The sequence below is a fragment of the Erpetoichthys calabaricus genome, chromosome 3 (genome assembly GCF_900747795.2).
Source record: "Erpetoichthys calabaricus chromosome 3, fErpCal1.3, whole genome shotgun sequence".
Taxonomy (NCBI): domain Eukaryota; kingdom Metazoa; phylum Chordata; class Cladistia; order Polypteriformes; family Polypteridae; genus Erpetoichthys; species Erpetoichthys calabaricus.
The window spans coordinates 165,470,941-165,493,640 of NC_041396.2; positions in this window are offsets into that span (position 1 = coordinate 165,470,941).

Genomic DNA, 22,700 nt, shown 5'->3' on the forward strand with positions numbered 1-22,700 from the left:
ATACCCCTTTGGCACTGAATCCGGGGGAGCAGCCATGGGAGGCTTATTTCTCACCCTGGAACACTAGGTTGCAGCCCCCTGGGAAGCATCCGTGCCACAGTTATGTTACACTGGAGCTCATCCCTGTTGGGCTCTGTGGCCACCACAAGGGGGAGCTGCACGGCTTCCTGAGCCCATGTGGGCTGTAATGCAGCCACACCTGGAAGTGCAGCCTGAATTAGGTTAATTACCACCTGAAGCACTACTGGGTGGGCTATAAGAGGAGCCTGCACCCACTACTCGAGGTGCCAGAGTCGGGAGGAGGAGGACAAAGCTGCCTGGGAGGAGTGAATGAAGAAGAGTGTGTGTTGGTGTTTTCTTTTGTGTGTTTTGGGGACTGTGTAGGGCCTGTGGGACACGGGGAACACGTGCCCCATGGCTGAAGAAAATAAAATAAAATAAAATATTTTTGTTTCATTTTTACGTGCCTCCGTTGTCAGTCAGTGTCGGGTCGACACCAACAGAGCGATTTTACCACAATATATATATAGTGTATATAGTGTACAGCAGGTGTGGCCAACTCTGATCCATAATGGCTACAAGTTTTCATTCTAACCATTTTCTTAATGAGTGACTATTTTTTCTTACTAATTAATTTTATTTAATTTATTTGCTATTTAAGACTTAAGATTTGCTATCCTTTAAATCGGGGCTGAGCAACGTTGGTCCTGGAAGACCACAGTGGCTTCAGGTCCAACCCAATTGCTTCATGAGAAATCATTCATTGCTGATGAAGCTGAAGTTATATTTTTCTGCTTCATTTTAGTTGCCTCACTTGTTGAGAATTTGAACTTTTAACTGCTTATTTTAGTCTTAAACAGCTGTATTTGTCGTTTTAACCCTTCCATATTAGCAATAAGATACAGATGACAAATGAACTAGCAGTTCTACATCTAGCTTGTTTCCATTTCCAACTGTGTGTTTTTATCATTTAATATTTGGTTTAATTAAGTACTCTGAAGGAAACTGTAGAGAAAGTGAAGAACTGAAAATTACTGTTAAGTATCATTAGAAATGAAAAAAATCCATGATTTAAAAATGAACTGACATAGTAGTGTTAAAACATTGACAAGCTAACTAACTAAGATCTGTTACTGGTGAGGAATGGCTACTAATTAAGCAACTGGATTCATACAAAAACCTGTAGCCACTGTGACTGTCCAGGATCGAAGTTGGCCACCCCTGTTAAATAGCGAAAATTCTTAAACTATCGGTCATGGCCCATTTCGGATGATGTGTTGTCTGAATTTTGATCATACAGACTCGTGATTTACAATAGTACAGAATGGGAAAGGGTTGTACACAGTTTGTAGTGTGTCCTGCAATAGGTTGCCAGTTTAAACAAATGTAATTGCTTCACAACAGTCCCTGGGATTCTCCAAGGGATGAAGTCATGACTGTCTGCAGCCATTCTCCAATGGGGACATGTTGGGTGAATAAACGTTTTGTCCTTAACCCTGAATGTTAACGTCCCTACATTAAAATATTTCAATTGTCCAGTTTATTAAAATTGTTTTTTAGAGTATACTTCTTGTTTCAGAACCACATTAGTATACATGCTCAGATTCTCAAAAATCAAGTGTTGTGGTATCATTGAATTTCTAAACTAAACACATTTTTGGAGATTTATTCTTTCAAGCTCATTGCATACCATGACCAATCACCTGCATATGTCACAGTCAAGAGCTAGGGTATGCATTTTTACTGTGACAGGAATTTCTGAAAAGTGACCCAGTCTCTGATGACAGAAAATAAGTTGGCTACTGTGAAGCAAATTGTAAAGGAGAATCATGTGCTCCATTACTTTATCTTTTATATATGTAATTAATTTAGAACACTTTGTAAAGATCAGTTTTTACTTTGACATTACAGTCTTTTTGTTAATCAGTGTCAAAAATGGCAAATTAAATCCACTGTGATTCAATGTTGTATAATAATAAAATGTGAATACTGTTTATAGGCACTGTATGGCACAGAATTAATGCTGTTGACAATCAGTCTGAGAAGAACTCCTACCTTTTTGTAAACAAAGAGCGGCTTTGCCAGGATACTGACAGTGGTATATTACTCGATCAGTGGCTTTGTCCTTCTGCTTTTGTAAGGAGTCTATAACCTTTTTCTACTGTTGGGATCTCTTCTTAGTGTTTCTAAATTATTAGTGTCACTGAGCAGGGTAGTCATTCTGGCATGATAATCTAATGTGTTTAGCACAACTATTTATCCCCCTTTGACCAATAGCATGATGGTGATGTTCAGGTCCTTTGTGTGCAATGCTAAAGTCTTTTTTTTGGGCAGTGAGAAGGGTGAGAGGAGGTTAGGACAACAGACTTTCAGATTAAATTGTTGGGCGTATTCCATTGGTTTGCTGTTGCCGCTTGATGATCCTGTGGTGGTGATGAAGGTAGTTCCCCACCTGACAGGTTCTTGACTATCTTATATTTATTGTTTTGGGAAGACCCATTTTCATCTCAGCATCTCAAGGCTAATTCTTTTATTGGTATGGTTTAACTGGTCTGTGCTAAAAAAATAGCGAACTTTTGTCCCTTCTTACCCTTTCATAGATGTGATACCAAATTCACTATCACTAATTTGAACTGAAGAAGCTCCTCAGAGGAGTGGTGAAATATCTTCATGAATGCGTAGGAAGTATAGTTACATTTGACTTACTACTAACAGATACGCCATGACCTACTTGACTGAAAACATTAAGAGATATAAGAACAATACAGTACAATACAATTTATTTTTGTATAGTCCAGAATCACAATAGGAGTGCTACAATGGGCTTTAACAGGCCCCGCCTTTTGACACCCCCCCAGCCTTGACTCTCTAAGAAGACAAGGAAAAATTCCCAAAAAATCCCTTGTAGGGTAAAAATGGAAGAAACCTTGGGAAATGCAGTTCAAAGACAGTCCCCTTTCCAGGTAGGTTGGGCGTGCGGTGGGTGTCAAAAAAAGGGGTAAATACAATAAAATACACAGAACACAAGTAATCCTCAATACAATACAACAGTGTAATAGAAATATTACAAGTACAGAGCAGAATTCAACAGTAGATGATATCACATAATATGATTTGGATTTGTTCAAAGTCCTGGAGACCTTGGCCATCAAGCTGTCTCCCAATATGGGCCATTCCACAGCTGAGCCAGTGAAAGGACCACTATAACCAACAGGCAGGCAAAACAACTTGGCATTAGGGCAGTGGCCACATTTGAGTACCAAGAAGAGAAACAGAATAGGTGAGGGTTAGTAACAGATTATAGTTATCATATCACTTATGTTTTAGTGCTAATGATCAACAACAGAGATGCAGTATGTACAGTTAATCAGCAGCTCTACTTAGGATATACTAAACTGAAGTAGTGAGTCTTCAGCCGGGATTTGAAAGCTGAGACTGAAGGGGCATCTCTTACAGTAGTAGGCAGACCATTCCACAGCTTTGGGGCCCTGAAACAAAGAGCACAGCTTCCTACTGTTATTTTATTACTCTTTGGAATCACCAGCAGACTGGCATCTTGAGATCTTCATGTGCATTCTGGTTTGTAAGTCATGATAAGTTCAGATGGCATTTTGGATTAATTTTAAGCTGCATAAAGAACACTTTGAACATCCAATGAACACCGCATTGTAATAGTCAATCCTACTAGAAATAAATGCATGAATTAATTTCTCAGAATCCTGCTTACTTAGAAAACGCCTTAAGTTTTCAACATTTTTAAGATGGAATAAACAAGATTTATACAATTTTGTAATGTGCGCTTTAAATTACATGCTAAAGTCAAAGATAACTCCTAGATTGTGGGCTGATTCAGTAAAACTAATGGTGATTCCAATTGAGTTAAATAATGACAAAATGTTGTTGCAAAAAACACCATTCCCTCTAATAATTAACATCTCTGTTTTATCTGTGTTTAACGACAAGTAGTTCTCATCCAGCCACTCCTTTAATTCACTAACACAACTAATTAAAGACATCCGAGAAACTTCATTTGGTCTAAAAGAAAGGTACAACTGCATATGATTAAAATTAACATTATGTTTTCTAATGATATATAACATATCCCAGTGGAAGCATGTTAAGTGAAAACAGTAAAAGTCCCAGTACTGAACCCTGCGGGACACCATATCTCAGTTCTGTGTATAATGATGGAGTACAGACAGCACATTTCGGTTCATACTGGATCTGATAATCTGATATCGATCTGATAAATAAAAACTAAACCAGGCAATGACAGTGCCTGTGAGCCCAACATTATTTTCCAGCCTGTGCAGTAAAATGGAATAGTCAATGGTGTCAAACGCTGCACTTAAGTCTAGCAACATCATTACAATGGAGTTTCCTTCATCACAGGATATCAGAATGTCGTTTACAACACGTGTTAGTGCCATTTCTGTACTATGAACAATGCGGAAGCCAGAGTGGAATTCCTCAAATAAATTGTGATGTGTAAGGTGTAACTGAAGCTGATTGGTGACTACTTTGCATGTATTTTAGAGAGAAAGGGAAAATTTGAAATGGTTCTATAGTTATTGAGTATGTGTGGGTCTAGGTCTGACTTTTTAAGTAATGGTTTGATGACTGACACTTTTAGTGCATCAGGTACTATGCCATGCAATAATGAACCATTAATGTTAAGAATAGGCGCTGCAAGAACATCCATTGCACTTTTTACTAGTTTTGTTGGCACCAGATCTAGGGAACAAGTAGTAGGTTTCATTTTAGAAATTAAAGTCAAGACTTCCTGCTTTGTTACAGGATTAAAATTTCTAAAGTGTTGAATGCAATGTGAGAGAGGGTCTGCCAAACTAGTATGTGGTTTGCACTGTGATACTGAGATTTGGGATCTTATATTTTAAATTTTCTCATTAAAGAAGTTCACAAAGTTGTACTACTAACGTCTGTTGGTATTTGGCACTGTAGATCTGAATTCCCATTTGTTAAATTAACCACTGTTCTAAACAGTACCTGAGGATTATCATTATTGTTATCTATTATTTTAGGATAGTAGTCTGAGCGAGCTTTAAAGAGAGCTTTTTTATATTTTTTAACACTCTCTGTCCATACAATTTGAAAGACATGCAGCTTTGTTGTTCATCTGCACTCCAGCTTTCGACACTCTAATTTAAGAACAAGTGTTCTCCTTAAACCAGGGAGACTTTCTATGTGCTTTGATCACTTTTGTTTTAAGGGAAGCCACTGCGTCCATCTTTCAAGGTCATATTATAATGTGATGTTAGCTGATCTAAATTGTTTTCCACGTTTACATTTTATGTTAACTGATCTAAATGGTTTTCCACAATTACCATCTTACTCAAAGTATTTATAAATTTTGAAGCAGAATTACAACCTAGACGTTGCACTGTCTTTGTTTCAGTCTGTGAGTGTATTGGTAAGGGCAAAACCAAATCAAACATAATGAAGTAGTGATCGGAAATAACTTCATTTAGTTGAATATTATTTAAATTTTGAATTTCAACTTTGTAAGTTATAATTAAATCTAATGAGTGGTTATGGTCATGAATTGGACCTTTGACAACCTGACAAAATCCTACTGAATTTAACAAATAAGTAAAACATTTGCTAAAAGTGTCAGTTTCTACATCAATGTGTACATTAAAATCACCCATCAACACCAAGTGATTGTAATTTATAGCCAAATCAAATAAAAGGTTGCCAAATTCAGTCATGAACAATGAATATGGCCCTGGTGGTCAAGTGAAATATATGCATCTTACAATAATTAGTGATTGTTACATGAAACAAAATGTGCCTCTTGAATCATAGGTATTATCAGTAGAATATAAATGATATACATTAAAACCTTTTTGAAGATTGTCAGCATGAAGACATTTTACAGCCAGAAAAGGATATTGCTGTTTTGTTTCTTTCAAAGCAAAGAACATCACTACTTAAGTCACTCACACATACATTTAGTCACAGTGCACACATCTGGAATGTTGTACACAAGTGAACCAGCACAAAAAGGTTGCAGAAAAGCACAGAGGTGTTTAATTTAGATCAAAGGAAGGACTTAGTTAAACATATCTAGACTGCTTAGTTGTCTTCCCTGTGCTATTATCTCCTGAGTGATGTGGTTTATCATCTTAAGAGACAGCTACATATGGTTTCTCACACTTCCCTGTAAGAATGCCAGATTTTTCCTACAAGAAAGTAGTTGGATTAAAGTTCTTGAAAATTAGGCTCACAGGTGTAATGGCACAACTGGAAATAAACACTATCTATTTAAATGTGAGAAAGTGCTTAATTAACTGTTCTAATTGGTTAAATAAACATTTTGTGTTGCACTTATGTTCCAGTAAACACAGCTGTGAACATTATTTACAAACCCTCAGGGAAGAGATGACATTAAACTAATTTATCGCATTTCTCTTTCATGCAGGGTGAATCCTATACTTTACTTTATGAGCTTTTGCAATAATTAGGCCAGCAGGTATTGTAAATACTTTGAACATGTATGAATAATGAAAACTAAAGCAAAACATTACTATAAAAGGATCAGTTAATTAGTTGTGAAAAAGAAATTTGGCAATCCTGTAATCGCTATGCCTGCCTGTTTGGAAGATTTGGCACTAAGTTTATTCTAGGTACTTCAGACCAGCAGTCTTAAAATATTTACATTTTGCTCAAGAAAATCACAGTTCTATTAAACTTGTGTTACTGATGGGTGCTATGATTGCTTTATACTATAAATCAAAATGCTTTCAATCTGTATAGTATTTGCACAACAATAGAGTTAAGCACTAATGCACTGAAACCAACAATTATTTTAGACTTTTATGCCTGACCTAAATCCAATAAGTGGAAATTGAGACACTATAAAAATAATGCTGCCATATACTGTATCAGTGAATGACAGCTAAAAGGAACTAGTGACCAAAACCTTTTAAAATACTGTAATATGCCTACCAATGTTAAAGCAAATTCTTAACCTTGAATAATGCTATGCTTTGATTGTAATATGAATAATGCATTCAGGGACTGTAAAGTGAAATTTCTCTCTCTTGCTGGGCTGTTACATCAATTATACTGAAATATGTACAGGTCGGCCCACCTTATCAGTGAATATATGGATCCAGAACCACTCAAGGATGTGTAAACACCATGGATGCTCAGGACTTATATAAAAACATAAAGACAACTGCATGCACAAAGTGAACACAAGACCTGACACAACGGGACTCAGAGTTAGCTGGGCTTAGGACTTGGCACTATCAGCCTGTGCATGTTACTTCTGTTATACACATACTCGACAGCTTAAGAACCCAGTGATGGTAACACCCCACCGCTCCAGAGGTTGGCACTGTGTGATAGTGCCCTTTCTCTTCCTCCTTCTGCAGATCGTAAGATTGGCAGCTATACCACTTCTGACGTCCCTTCCAATGTCTGTTCACCTGGATCCAAAGCCCAAAGATTAGACATCTGTTATGAACTTACATCTGTGAAGACTTCTCCATAATTGTTACACTCCTTATTGTAGTTTTGTCTTTCTCCTACACTTCTTGTGAATATTTAGCAGGCAGCACTGCACACAGGAATTTTAAATGTTTTTTGTGGATAAGGTGGGCCAACTTTATAATTGATTTTACAATTATGTTAGATTCAAATGTTATTATTGTGATAAGGAGGACATAATCTTTGCTTGGCTCGCCCAGGGGCAGTGCGCAGCCCAGCACACAGCTCCCTAATGCCAGACAATTTGCTCATGACAAGGCAGCTTTTGCCTGCAAAAAGAAACACAATGGCACTGGGTCAACTGAGCCAAGAAAGAATTTCTTCAGCCCATTATGTGTGCATGTGTCTTTCAGCTAAGTGTTAGACACAGTTTTGTTCAGAAACAAACCAAAGATTTCAGCCTATCGGACAGCTAAATAAAAACAACGGGCCTCATGTATAAAGCTGTGCATAAAATTCACACTAAAACATGGCGTATGGACAAAACTAGAAATGTGCATATGCGCAAAAATCCAGATGCATAAAACAGCATGAGCCAAGTTCCACACACTTTCCCTTTATAAATCCCAGTGAGTGTGAAATTGAATGCACATGCATGTGCCTAGAGCCCCATCCTGACTACTCTCAGAATTTTGCATATTTGAATATGAAAATCAATTTAAATAGCCCCTTCCGTTCAGTGTTTTGTTAGAAGACAATAGCAAAAGCACATGGAAAAAAGAAGAATTTCAGTGAATGCAAAGTGGAGGCAAGGATAAACGTACTGTTTGTTGGCTTAACACTAGAATTACCAGAGTCTACGAAAAAACTCGTAGATCCGGCCCACCTTAAAACCGTTCTCACCTCTCTTTTGTCTTCTAAATGTGCCGATTTGGAGGAGCAGCGAGCAGCCGGCTATTCCGTCCCCCACCGTCGCAGAACGTTCACTAAGTTTTTCCAGCTCATGGCTTGTTTGATTATCTGGGAGTGACTGAACTGCTGGAGTTTTAGAATAGAAATAATAGATCGCTATTTGGAATACATGCATTTCATGCGTGTTCAGTTTCTACAGTAATCTGTGTAAACACATTGCTAAAACAGAAACTTTTTCATATTTTAGTAATAAATGTTACAAAATGTAGAATGTGTAAAGCCCGAGTTCCTAAGATCAAATAAACACTTCCACAAAAGCTTCACACACCATATAACAGCTTCTGTGGCGTAGCACTCTAAGATTTGCTTCTCAAACCAAGTAGCTTTTCTCTGCCTCACAAACATGAGTTCAATTCCCCGCTGGGGATAAAGTATTACTTCTTTTTTTTGTTTTTAACCTCAAACGGACATAAAATGTGTAAATTGGTATGCACTGTCAGTTAATGAGATCGTTATATTTTCATGTGGGATGCTCCTTTTAAAATATTTTTTTAACAATTGAGACTGCAATTAACATGAACAACTGTCCTTATAACTTATTTTTTTCAAGATCCATAACACACAGACAGACAGAGCACTGCGTAATACAGAGACAGACAGGCAGAGATATACAAATAAACAGGGAAGGCACATGTACTGAAAGAAAAAAAAAATCAACATGTGCGTTGTTTCTGTAGCACTGAATGAGCTCACCCGCTCTAACGTCACCCCTCCCCCGATCTGGCTCTCTAAGTAACAGCGCAAGTACAGACGCAAACCAAGTGTAATCAAGAGTACTGGTTCGATCCCCACTCACTCCTATATTTGCCGTTTTCAGTAGTAAGCTGCTCTTTTTGTTAATATTATACAGTACACACATGCACTTGATTTGTGTCTGTACTTGCGCTGTTACTTAGAGAGTCAGATCGGGGGAGGGGTGATGTTTGAGCACATGAGCTTATTCAGTGCTGCAGAAACAACGCACATGTTGATTTTTTTTTTCTTTCAGTACATGTGCCTTCCCTGTTTATTTGTATATCTCTGCCTGTCTGTCTCTGTATTACGCAGTGCTCTGTCTGTCTGTGTGTTATGGATCTTGAAAAAAATAAGTTATAAGGACGGTTTGCTGACTTGGAGCACCACTGCCATACTGTGCCACAGAGACGCGAGTTCGATTCCCAGCTTTGAAGAAAGTGTTTTTTTTTTCCTCAAACGGACATTGAATTTATAAATTGGTATGCACTGTAAATCGTTAACTTTAAAATGTCAATCGCGGTTATTTCTGTTGATTAATTCATGCTTTTTTACTTAGAGTCAGAACAGGAGCTTTTTCAGCTTATTCAGCTTCTGATCTGACTCAAACAGCGCCAGTATAACTTCACACCCAACCTGACGCTGTTCGTTTTCAAATAATATTGCATTACTTCGACGATGTTTTCTGATTGGTACTATTCGCGTCATAAAATGATTTCTTCAAAACGTCACATATATTTGTCTCTTTCTTTTTTAAAATGTGCGTTGTAGCACTCAGCAACTGGCCACCTGCATGTTCTTGCGCACACTAAATCAGACAGCGCTATATGCAATCATCAGATTCAAATGTTAAGTTATATAGCACAGAATGGAAATCAGCAGTTCTTAGCATTCCACCACGCAAGCTGTCATATCAACCGCCTACTGTATGTAACTTGCTTTCTTTTTTCTTCGGTTATAGTCTTGAATAAAAGTGCACTTGTTTTGTTATACTTTTACATCAACATATGTTCCTGTGTTTGAGCTACATGGGCATGCTCAAAAAATACGCGTGTAATGCCACGAAAAGTGCATGCAGACACTTCAGTTCGCAAGCATTGGTACGACAATGCAGTCACAAGTACACTGCAGAGCTTTGGCGCGTCTTTATGTGAAAACAGCAGTGTCAGATGGGGAGTGTCTGATGATTGCATATAGCGCTGAAGTTACTGCTCTTTACTATGCTTTCCTCTGCATGTCCTGGAGTACAAAAGAAACAGCATACAGCAACACGTGGGGACTGGCAATACTGGGGGAAAAAAACACGCGGTCGTATGTATCGTGATACACTGCAGAACTATAGCACATCTTTATGTAAAAACCGCAGTGTCAGTTTGGGGGTGGTAGGGATGGATCCTGAACGCGACTGAGACAATGAAAAGTGAATTTAAAAAAAATAAAGCTAACCTTTACAAATATCATAAATTACACCAGCTGTTACAGACTGAAATCAAATGTATCATTTTATTCTAAAATAGTGAAAATAAGAACACTTCTCAAATGGGAGTTGTGCAGGATCGAACTCATGACCTTCTGATGCGTAGTCAGCAAATGATACTGTTACGCCACGGAAGCAGTGATAGTTAATTCATATCAATGTCTCACACTAAGGCGTGTTTTTTTGGCGGTGGCTTTTTTTTGTACCTTTTGTGAAAGTGTGTCTTTGATATTTGGACATCAGGCTTCATACATTATATAGTTTATGCCTACATTTTGTCAATTGCTACTAGAATATATAACACGTTTCTGTTTTAACAATGTGTTTACACAGATTACTGTAGAAATGCAACACATATGAAATGCGTGAGTTTCAAATAACAATCTTATTATTTCTACTCTAAAACTTCACTTCACTCCCAGATAATCAATCAAGGCAAGAGCTGGGAAAAGCCTGTTTACGTTCTAAGTCGTTGGGGGGATGGAATAGCCGGCTGCTGGCAGCTTGTCTTTATCAGTACATTTAGATGACAAAAGACGCTGGCGGAGAGGTGAGAAAGGTTTTAAGAAGCGATTTAAGGTGGGCCGGATATACGAGTTTTTTCGTAGGCTCTGGTAATTCTAGTGTTAAGCAGTGGTATAAGCAATAAAAGGAAGTTGATGGAGTGATACAGCATGGCGGAGACACTAGAAAGTTCAAGTTCAGAAAGTCGAACAGTGCGACTAATAATAAAATAAAAAAAGAAGTTGTCGGATATCAAAGTCAACATGAAAAGTGAGTTTCAGCCTGCAGTCTGTTTATTCTGTTTAGGACAATTTGACAAAAGCTGACCCCCATGCCAAGAACGCAACTCCAGGCGGTAATTGTGCTGATGTACCCAGCATGTCTTCGCCGCTGGCTGCACATACGCCTCTGCCTCGGAAACTGCTAGGCAGCCATCTGGCTGTGTGCTGACAGACGCTGTTCCAGAGTCACAAAATGCAATAGTGGAAGCTGCAAGAGATGTGGCCAATGAACTAAGGAATATAAGGGCTGTACTATATGAAAATGACCATAAATTAAAAGAACTGTGAAGCCGCGAAAGACGAAGCGCGATATAGTGAGGGATCACTGTATCTGATTGGTCAGCAAGTTTGCTTTGTAAAGCTCCTGTGGCTAAAAACCCAAGAGTGAAAAGAACTTTAAAGGAGCAGGTAGAGCACAATTCCTAAAAGTCTGCCTTTGTAAAGGTGGCGCCAGTTCAGCACACAGCTCCAAGAGAATAGCTCTTGGAAACTGAAATCGACTTAGAAGCCAGTCATCATCATCTATAAATACATGCTCTCTTCTAATACTTCTATATCCGATGTCTTCTAACAATGCTAAAGCAACTATAATATTTGGCTTAGTTGGACCATTCAATGTACCATTATATTGTTTCAGAATAATTACAATCAAGTGCCTTAAATTTGTAAATAATTTTGGTGTATTTGATAATGCCCGTGTCATGGATGCTAATGTTAAAAAGAAACGACAAAGATACAGCTGGGTGCAATCAGTTTGCAAAGTCAAGCAGAAACGTGTGTACACATGGTGTGAGGCTGTGTGACGATGCGGGTTATGCTCCATGCTCCTATTGTCCTTACGGGAGCCCTGAACCTGACACCATCACTAATGTCACCGATGAGCTTGGCAGTGAGGCATAACAATGAAAGAAGGGGATGGTGTAAAAGTGTCAAGTGCTTTTATTGAAACCAACAAAACAGTGTCCAAATAAATCGTGCAGTGTCTATCAAAAATCTTCAATAAATAAATAATCCATAAAAATGAGTGAAATAGTGGAGGTTAAAAAAACAATAGAAAAAAACTAATCCTTTAAAACGAGGTTAGAACAACAGATGGAAGTAGTCCTTTAAAAACACAAAGCCCAGTGTCTTCTTTTTACCTGGCGGCTCCCCTGCTTCTCCCATCAGGTTTTGCAACAGGAGAGTTGCCCTACCTGCAGCTGACCGTCTTCCCACTCGACTGATCTGGAGGCTTCCTGATCTGTGGCTTCAGTTTAGCACTCTCCAGACCGAGATTTGGCTTCCCCAACGACCAGGACGCTCACATTGGGGAATCCACCTTCCCAGCCTCCCGACTCCCGATGTCTTCCGCGGCGAGCCATCCTCCTTCCAGTCACTCCCGCTCCTCACAATGGTCAGCGGGAGTGACCACTACCAACAGCCCAAGGTGTCTGCCAAACACCCCGCTAGGGCTCACTGTCCAGCTGCCTGTGCGCGCTTGCTCTCTCTCTCTCTCTCTGTCACCGGCTTTCTTCACACTGCTTCCTGCTTTCTTCCTCTGCAACCTCCATCTTTCTTTTCTTTGATTTTCCTCCCTACTAGCCGCTTCACGTTTCTATATATTACGGGGACGTGGATCAGCTGTGGCAATCAGCAGCTCCTGGGAACAATTACGGATGCGGACGACTCCTCACCTGTGCACTTAAGTGAGGTTCACCCGCATCACAAATTCCCCAGGAACCGCTTGGCCACACACCACCACGACCCCTCGCTAAGCCGCGAGTGTGGCGATTATTTATTTAAAGAAAACTGGCCTTTTGACATGAGCTGTGGACCTTCTATACCACAGACTGCCATAAAAATGTGCGTGGCCTAAATTAAAGTTTTATTTTTGCAAATCTCGAAGTGTGCGTGGAAACGGGTGTACGCACTGTTTATACATGAGGCCCCTGGTGAATACAGTATTGAACTAGGTCTGCTGAAACAGACAAGAGTGCTATCTTTGTTCATGTGGTTTACTGCAATAACACTATATTTCAAAAAAATGTTATTGTATCACAATCATTATGTTATTTTTTTTTTTGTTTCATGCCTTTTTTTTTTTAAACAAGTCAAAGACATATACAATCATCAAAATAATTACTCTCACATGACTGATGTGACAGCACAATCCTGCCTGTTAGTGGCACATATCAGAAGGCAGGCTATTGTTGGATCAAAGAAAGGCCAAAAGCCTTCTTCAAAAATAAGAACAAAGTTTTCTAAAAAGCCTTCTGCTTAGTAAAGTAAACAACCAAGCAACAAATCATATACTATACACAGAACACAAGCCAAGTCAAATTGATAGCAAAAATGTCAGAAATTATGAAAATCTAAAATCTATGAAAAATTAAGCTAAAAATAAAATCATGCCCAAATGGGGACCTATGTGAACTCTTCATGGACAGTAACTAGGCCAGGATTAAAATGAAATATCCTGTAGTTAGATGTAAAGTACCACCACACTGCCTATTTGACAAACCACTTAATCCAATTTTAGGGTTGTGGTGTACAAAATGTCAACCTAAATAAATCAGACAATATGGCAGCTATATTATCAATTTGCAACCTTATGTAATTGTATTATAATTATTCAAATATAGCTTTAATAGCTGTGCCACCCATCTAAGATAGGGTTGAAATCTAAGTAATCAATGAAGACGCCAATCCAAGGACCTCACTAGACCATCCAATTGGTAGTAGCGATGGGCGGTGTCCAAAGGGATGGGACTTAATCAGTACAAGCTTATATCTCTCATTTACTGAGAATTCCTTGTTCATGGGGCAAATGTATCAGCCCCGGTTCCCATCATAAATTTGGTTCAACAGCTTTCCCACACCTCTCAGCGCCTGGTAGACACTCTTTGATCCATTCAGTTCAGCACTTGTGCAGCACTGGATATCTAAGGGCATCACAGACCTGTTATTAGTCAATCTTATGTATCATTGCTGTGCAATAGGCCTCTCACACACATGCAGATAGGGGACAGACAACCATTGAAAATATTGTTCTACAAAGTATTCAAAGTATTCATAGTTTTTAGTAATAAAATGTATTGCATTTGTCATTCCAATAAATGGCACAACACAGACAATAACACTGAAGCCCACACCAAAAGGCATACAATAGAGACATATTTATTGCATGGTTCACTGCAAAATGGTAATGCTGAGGTCTATGTTTTAGTGGGGGCTGGGTGGTCTCGTGGCCTCAGAACGTCTGCAGATTTTGGGGTTTTTTTTCAGCCCTCTGGAGTTTTTTTGTTTGTTTGTTTTTTTCTGTCCTCCTGGCCATCAGACCTTACTTTATTCTTTGTTACTTAGTATTGCCTAATCTTATTTTTATATTTTTATTTTTTTCAGAAATTTTTCTCTCTTCATCTTGTAAAGCACTTTTAGCTACATCATTTGTTTGAAAATGTGCTATATAAATAAACCAGCAACCCCGCGATTCTCGAAAGAATCGCAAATCCAAGACTGGCAATCACTTTCTGTTCCCTCCGATATTTATAGGGATGAAATATCATGGAGGGTGGGTGCGTCCACAGTGCCACGCACAGTATGGTGGCAACGTTGACGTACGATTCTGCTAGTCATGAGGCGTGTTTCAGAAGCGCATTGTAGGCGCCTTCATGTATTGCTTTTATCCATGCAGTCTTGCTTTTGGCAGCGGTGGTAGTGTGAACGACTTGCCTGTTGCCTCTGGCATCTGTGCATATATACTGTACAACCTGGCGTGCACGCTGCACTCATAATAACCGCTTTTCTTAGCAGGGTGATCTACCAAGTCCGCATCACGATTTATGTACTCCATCAGCAACTTGTAGTTACCGGCCCTCAGTGCAGCTTGGTTGTTTTTAATCCATTGGAGATCATGTGATTGTGCTCAAACGTAAACATCACCTATGTATTGTTGAGTTAGCTTTTCTGCATTGATTAATGGATTGAACTCATCTCACTGAGAGTCTGTAGGACAAATATTCTTTCATTGATACCCGTGATCTTTTCTGTGCTTGATTTGTTTTATATCTGCAAATTCCAGCACTCCATCCTTCCTGGCCAGTTGGAAACAAAATGGGATATGTCAAAGTATCAAGTTTAGGTTGGTTGGTTCCATCAGGACGTAAATGCATGACAATATCGCAGTGAAACGGAGGCTCACCGTCTTTACTTTGAGACACAATTGCCACTTCATTAACGATGGGAACATTGTATCATCTCGGATCCTGTTCTTTGTCCTTTATTAGCACTACGGCAATTTTAGTTGGTGCCACACCGTCCGCCCCTGCTTTTGTATTGGCTTCTTTTTCAACCTCATGTAGCATTTTTATAGAGTTTGCTAATGGGTGATTGTTTATGACTTCAGCTACGTTTCTCATTATTATCTCTGTGCATTGCTTGTTTTCAGGAAGGTTCATTTGTTGGTAAACTGTGTCATCTAGATCTAACACATACATTTGGGCACATTTGCAGTGGTGATTTGGCTCAGGGTGCACTGTTCCAATCTGATGCAATATTTGTCCACACACGCAAAAGCAGTATGGGCCATTCCCAGGTGGTGGCTTGATATTTACCCCGGTAGATGCAAAGGCAAATTAACTATTGTAGGATCTAATGCATTCCATAAAGCTTTTACTTATCCAAAGGAGGCAGCTTAACTTGAACTTTTTGACAACAACGTGCAGCCCTTCTGCAGTTTCTTTTTGGATCTGTGCCTCTCTTGCATGTAGTGTTTCAGAAGCGCGTTGTAGGTGCCTTCGTTCATTGTTTTCAACCATACGAGCTCGGTTTTGTGTATCGTTTTGGAGCCGTGACTTCTTTGCTTCTGGTGTTTGTGAGGCGCGTTGTAGTAGCCTCCGTTTATTGTTTTTATCCATGCGGTCACGTTTTTGTTGCTCTGTTACTGAATTACCGTTATGTGATTCCAACATGCCACACAGACTGCTGGCAAAGTGGATTAGTGCAAGTTTAGTTTACAGGTTGTGTTGTTTGGGCGCCACCTACTGACTCTGGGAAGCCGCTGCGTTTGACTCTGGGGCGCAGCGGCGCAGTGTGCATGCGCTTCGGTGCGTCCGCCGTGCATAAATTAAATTGGACTCTGGGAAGCCACTGCGTTTGACTCTGGAGCGCTGCAGCGCAGTGCACATGCGCTTCGGTGCGTCCGCCGTGCATAAATTAAACTCGTTTAGTAGTCGTTTAGTAATATAGATGTTGTGTTGTTGTATGTTTTATTACTTGGACTTCAACAAGCCTTAGATGGATAACACAGCTTGTATGTATAAAATCACAGAAGGAAATAAAACTTATAGGTATTATAATAGAATAAAACACAACAATATTTAAAAAGGGCTAAAAGTAATTATGTGGTCTGAATATTTGACACTTGTAATTATGGTGGAAACAGTATGATGAATAAGTTCACAGTCTTGTGTAGGTGCACTGTGCCTAAAATTGCCAGACTTTCTGCCCTCAGAGAGAGGCCATTTTATGTGTCATTCTCTTCTAGTGGTCAGAAGGCTTTTTGTGCAAATAAAGACCACTTTCTATACTAAAAGGTAATAAGAGTGGCAATCCTATTTCTATGCCTTTTACAATGTGACTTTTAATAGAAGTATGTTGGACTATGCTTTCCTAAAAAAAACAGTAAACTCCAAGATATACAGCACATAAAGGAAACAAATATAATATTGCTGAAGATATAATAAAGAAAACAAGTTAAAATTAGGTATGCAGGAATAACATACCACAGGTACCACAGGTACAACAAGCTCAACAGAACAGACAGAAATTGTCATGATAAGAAAATTTGGCACATTTTATAAATAGAAAAAGCTAAATCATTATGTTTAAATCTATCTATCTATCTATCTATCTATCTATCTATCTATCTATCTATCTATCTATCTATCTATCTATCTATCTATCTATCTATCTATCTATCTATCTATCTATCTATCTATCTATCTAAAAAGGAATGTGTTTTTCATTGAAATTAAATCAACATCTATAATACATTGTAATAGACAGCATGCAGAGAGTGGCATCCTGGCCAGGGCTGTACAGGGATCGTTAACTGGCTGGGAGGCCACTGCTGTGGAAGGACCAAGGATAATGAGGATTGATGATGATCCCATCCCCAATATACTAGGTGGTGGCCTTCCTGGTTTAGGATTCCCACATAGATGCCCGCAAGCATGCTGGGACCTTTAGTCCAGTGAGGCAGCCCTGTCGGGTACCGTGGGGGCCACCACAGGAAACTGAGGGATTCACAATCCCTACTTTTTGGATTTCCGAGTTGATCCAGCAGGGCTATGCCCTGGCACCAGAAGTACTCCCAGATCCAAGATAAAAGGACCCACTCAACCTTCAGAGTTAGAGCGGAGTGGAAGAGGATGAAACTTGCCTGAAGGAGTGAAGAGAAGAGAGAGAGAGAAGAATTATGTTGTGTTTGGTTTATGTCCTTTTTGAAGCCTTTGTGCAAGGTAATTGTAAGAATAAACCTTTTATTTAAACAGGGACTTGTGTCTGGGGTTTGGTGGCTGCAACACCCCCAATGGTCACAACATTGTAAATAAAAAAAAATTGAGTTAATACTAAGCCCAGGATGATTATTCTATTCTGTGTGTGGTTGGTAATAAATCCAATTCGGTGTATGTAAGATACAGAACAATGCCGCAGGTTTAATGTTTTGGAATAAAACAAAAAAGGTTTGCAAAGGATCAGAAAGCAGCAAAAATGTATATTTACATTTACAGTTTTAGTAAGACGCTTTTATCCAAAGCAACTTACAAAATATTTCAGCATAGATGAGTAAACATCAGTCTGGGAATTGGTGTTTTATGACAAGGGTACAAAATTGGCCATGACAAGTGAAGAGCTCAGAGCAAAATACAAGCTAGTTACAGTACAAAAATCTAACAAATAATATCAGTTAGCAAGAAGTTTACCAAACAAACGTGTCTTCAAATGCTTCTTAGACACACAGAGGGAGTCAGAAATTCAAATGGAGATGAGCAGTTTGTTCCTCCAACTAGGAGCTACACATGAAGAGAGTCTGGCTTGAGACTGGATGCCATGGAGAGGAGGCATCACCACGTACCATTAATCAGTAGACCTGAGTGGACCTCACAAACTTTGTATTTATAGGTGCTGACCCATTGACTACTCAGAATTAACACGCCTACAAAGCCCTGACAATATAAAAATGGACTGTTCCTAGAAGGTGGCATCGTATCCTGACTAGATGAACAGGAAGGATAAAGTTGACATTTTCCCACAGCGAAAAGCTCTTATTTACACTTGTTGCTTGGGCCCTAAACACCATCATTTTGGTTTAACTAAACAAGGCAACCCGGTTGGTACCCCAACTATTTTTCAGAGAATGTGTGTCTACTTACTGGCCGCAGTACAACATAAATAGCAATATTAATAAACAATACTAATTAAATAATTTAAAATGGATAAAAAGACATTAAAAAAGTAATTTAAACATGAGCTGGGGAGAACCATGGCTTAAACATAATACAGTGGGAGGGAGCAGAACTTGCAATGTCTGGGTGGTTCTGCCACTTGGGGCTCCACCTACAGAGGTCATGGAAATTAGGAATTTTTAAAGCAACAGTACACAATTATAAAAACCCAAGAAACAGGAACAGATAAAACACATTACTCACACATAATATAATACATAAACACATTTAAAAGTATACAATGTATTAAGTAAATAGCAGCACACAAAATAATAAATTGAATGCACATTCTAGTTCATTTTATTCAACATACAATAATTTTGATCTGTAAGTATTTTGGTTTTTTTGCAAGCCAAGACTCCTATAAATAGAAACTGAAATCCATTTTAATATTCAGAAGAATGTATTTCTGGTAAGATTCTAGTAAGATGTGTGTCATGTGATGGGACTTTGACTATGGTCCCTTACTTCAGCTTTCTGTCAGCACAAAAAAAAAGTTCAAGGTGCCGCAAATCAAATTACATAAACATAAAGCTAATGCTGTGCAAGATGCCACAGTAATGCCTGCCGACAGATATAAGCAAGGTGATATGATGTTCATTATTCAGATATTGTTATGCGTTGCTTATTTTAATTAAGACACAGCTTTATGTTATTAAAGTTGTATCAGTGTTACACTTCTTTTGTGCTCCTTTAAGACAGTCTGGCATTTTAGGCAACAGTCATGCACCTCCAGATGCCAGGATTCTGAAATGGATTAAGTGGGTTCAAAAATAGATGGATGGATTACTTGTGTATCAAACTGACCAGAGATCCTTGTTCTTCTGCCCACTCCAGGTTTCTATATTCAACACCCAGCACCTGCTTTTTCCAGCTGAGTATGCTGTCAATAGTATGTGGTTGCCAATACTTAACCCTCTTCTGCTATATTTTGAACAAGATTTTTTTTTACATGTTCACAATGTGGTTTCTGTCTTTGATATTCCATCAATAGCTAAATACGGTAATATATAGCTATAAATATGTAGACCATTCTACACTCTGCATTTATATGTAAACTAACAGTGATTTTCAGCTTTACACACATTTTGGCAACCTAATATTAAGTCTGTGCAGATTAATGAGTTCTTGTTAATTTTATGCCTCTGTTTTCCCATTTGGATCTTCACTGTAAAAAGCAAAAAAAGTAAATAAAATCCACCAGCTTCTGTAGTATGTGCTATGATTCAAGTCTGTTTAAAGTTACTTCAATTGGAATATGCATTATTTATTATTTCAGTTCTCTGTGACCTGGCTGTTTTTAGCTATAAAAATCTCTTTGATATGATATGAATTATGGGTGCTTTGGGACTTTTGATGAATTACTTGATTGTGTGAAAAAGTAGAAAGACATTTTAAAGAAATGTTGCAGTTTTAAGTCTGTATAAAGCATTGTTTCGATCGAGCATTCACTCAGGTATCAGCATTTGCCAGTGTAGAGTTGATAGGATACATTTCTTTCAGCGTGATGTATGATTGTTTGTCTATTTCACTGTGTTGGCAATAATTTTTTCAAAATATGAGTAACTATCACTAACTAAATGGCCAGGAAAAAAATAAATGCACTTTTTTCCTTACTGGCCACTAGATTACTTTATTTTGTACTGCAGAGGTTAAGTAAACTAGACTACAGATAAAGCCATAATTGAAATTCCAAAGCTGTGGATGTAACCTCAAGAAAAAATGAGGCGAGCCAAAATAACAAAAAGTCATAGATACAAAAGGAAATCTGGGAAATATGCTACTGTCAATGCCAAAAACTGAATGGTTAAATCCCAACATACAATAGTTACCAGAAAAAAAGGTTTCTTCCTTGTAAAGAAAGTGGTTTTGTATCTGTTATATTCATTCTATCACTTATCAGAACTATTCCAAATTATTGCTTGCAAAGAACAGATCCATTAAGCTATCTTTGCTTGTTTTTTTATGAAATGACACCTGTGACATCACATGTAGTGCAGACTCATTGGACACGGTAGTGAATAATCTATAACATGCTCAATGAAATCTTTAGGCAACACCAAGAGCAAAAACAGACGAGATGAAGAAAAACTCTAAAGCAGAGGTAAACAAGAGTGTATTACAATTTCTGTATTAAGTGGTACAGCGCCATCACATGTTATGCAAAATAAGTAATAAGCTTTCCTCAGTAATTTATTAAGTTTTTTTTCAATATTTTCTTATATTCTTAATGCAATTATTTATCTAGGAAAAAATATCAGATTCTTGTAGTATGTGAAATTCTAAAGTGCTGCAAGCCTTTTTCTGCAAGGAAGCTGGACCACTTGGCCCCGCAGTGTTCTCTATACCCTTGAATGTGTGTGTGTGTGTGTGTGTGTGTGTGTGTGTGTGTGTGTGTGTGTGTGTGTCATACCTGAACTTTCCAGTTTAGTGATGAGCTTTGAATGTCATTATCTGTGTTAAAAGGAGGATTACATGTTGTTGTTTTTTAAATTGTACATTTGCACTTTCAGTTCAAGCTTTTCTCAGTTGTGGCCATGAAGCACATCCCAGACAAAGAGCTACAAATTGTCCAGTGTCATTTGTTCCCTTAAAGGTCACCCAAGTAATTAAAACAGAAGAAAGGAGATCAATATCAGGAATGCATTCACAGGATATTACATTACATCTTGATTTTTACTCACCACTGAGGTGACCCCACATCTGCTCCTTCCACTTTGTGGAAAAGAAGCCAGCAGTATGATATTCCTTTTCCACAGAAGCACAGAATCCTGGTCAAGAGCAGCATTTGGGGGTGGCAAAAGGGGTGACTGGCCCCATTTTTGAGGTCCGTGTGTTCCGTTCAACCGGATTTGTCAAGTTATATTCTCCATTATATATATATTTGAGGTACTTCTAAGAGGAACCCTTTTAAAATCCCTCTTCAAAGTCAAATTCCGTACATGTACATCTTTGAAAACATTCCATAGTCCGAATATTAATGCACAAAAACATGAATCGCTAATGATAACCAGCTGACATGACATCAACATGAGTTATGACTATGACATCCTGCATATCGAGACTTGCAATTTGGGTAATTTCCTCATGACACTGCATCGCATTTCGCACAGTTGTGGTATTGTCATGAATTGCACTTTTTTAGTAGATTATATTATTATATTTTGATAAAGTCCACGTGTTATCTTGCAAAAATTTAGCTGAATACTATAATGAGAAAACCTGGTGTATGTTAACATTATTTTTATTAAATTCGTGCGTACGTTTGTACAGTCCACACATACCGGTAACAGCGTTTTGACATAACCGGCCCCGCGTAGGGTTGGTCAGCCCTAAGCCCAGCACACCCCTAAGGCTGCCTCTGATCCTGGTGCACATGCAACAGTGAAGCCTGAAGAAAATTGTTTTTTCAACTGCTTGTTAGCCTCACACCATCCAGTAAACACCTGCCTACGTGGTGGTTAGTACTTCTACTGGACGAGTCTCACATTTGAGTCTGCACTGTGTGTGTGTGTGTGTGCAGTGCATTCCTTCTATGTTGTTGTACCTTGTTCTGTTTTACTTCAGAGCCATTTGATTCTAAACTTAACATTTTGTAATTTCAGTATTAGGCAATTCATAGCCAATATATTTTCCTGAGCAGCTAGTTTTTGTTAGGCTTTTGCTTGGTTTAGTGTTTAAATCTATATGACTGTATTTTGTCAGATAATGATGATGGCAGTGGCTATTATCACAATGATCTGCTGCTAATCGAGACAGCCCAGACAGCCACATCCTATTGATTGTTTTTAT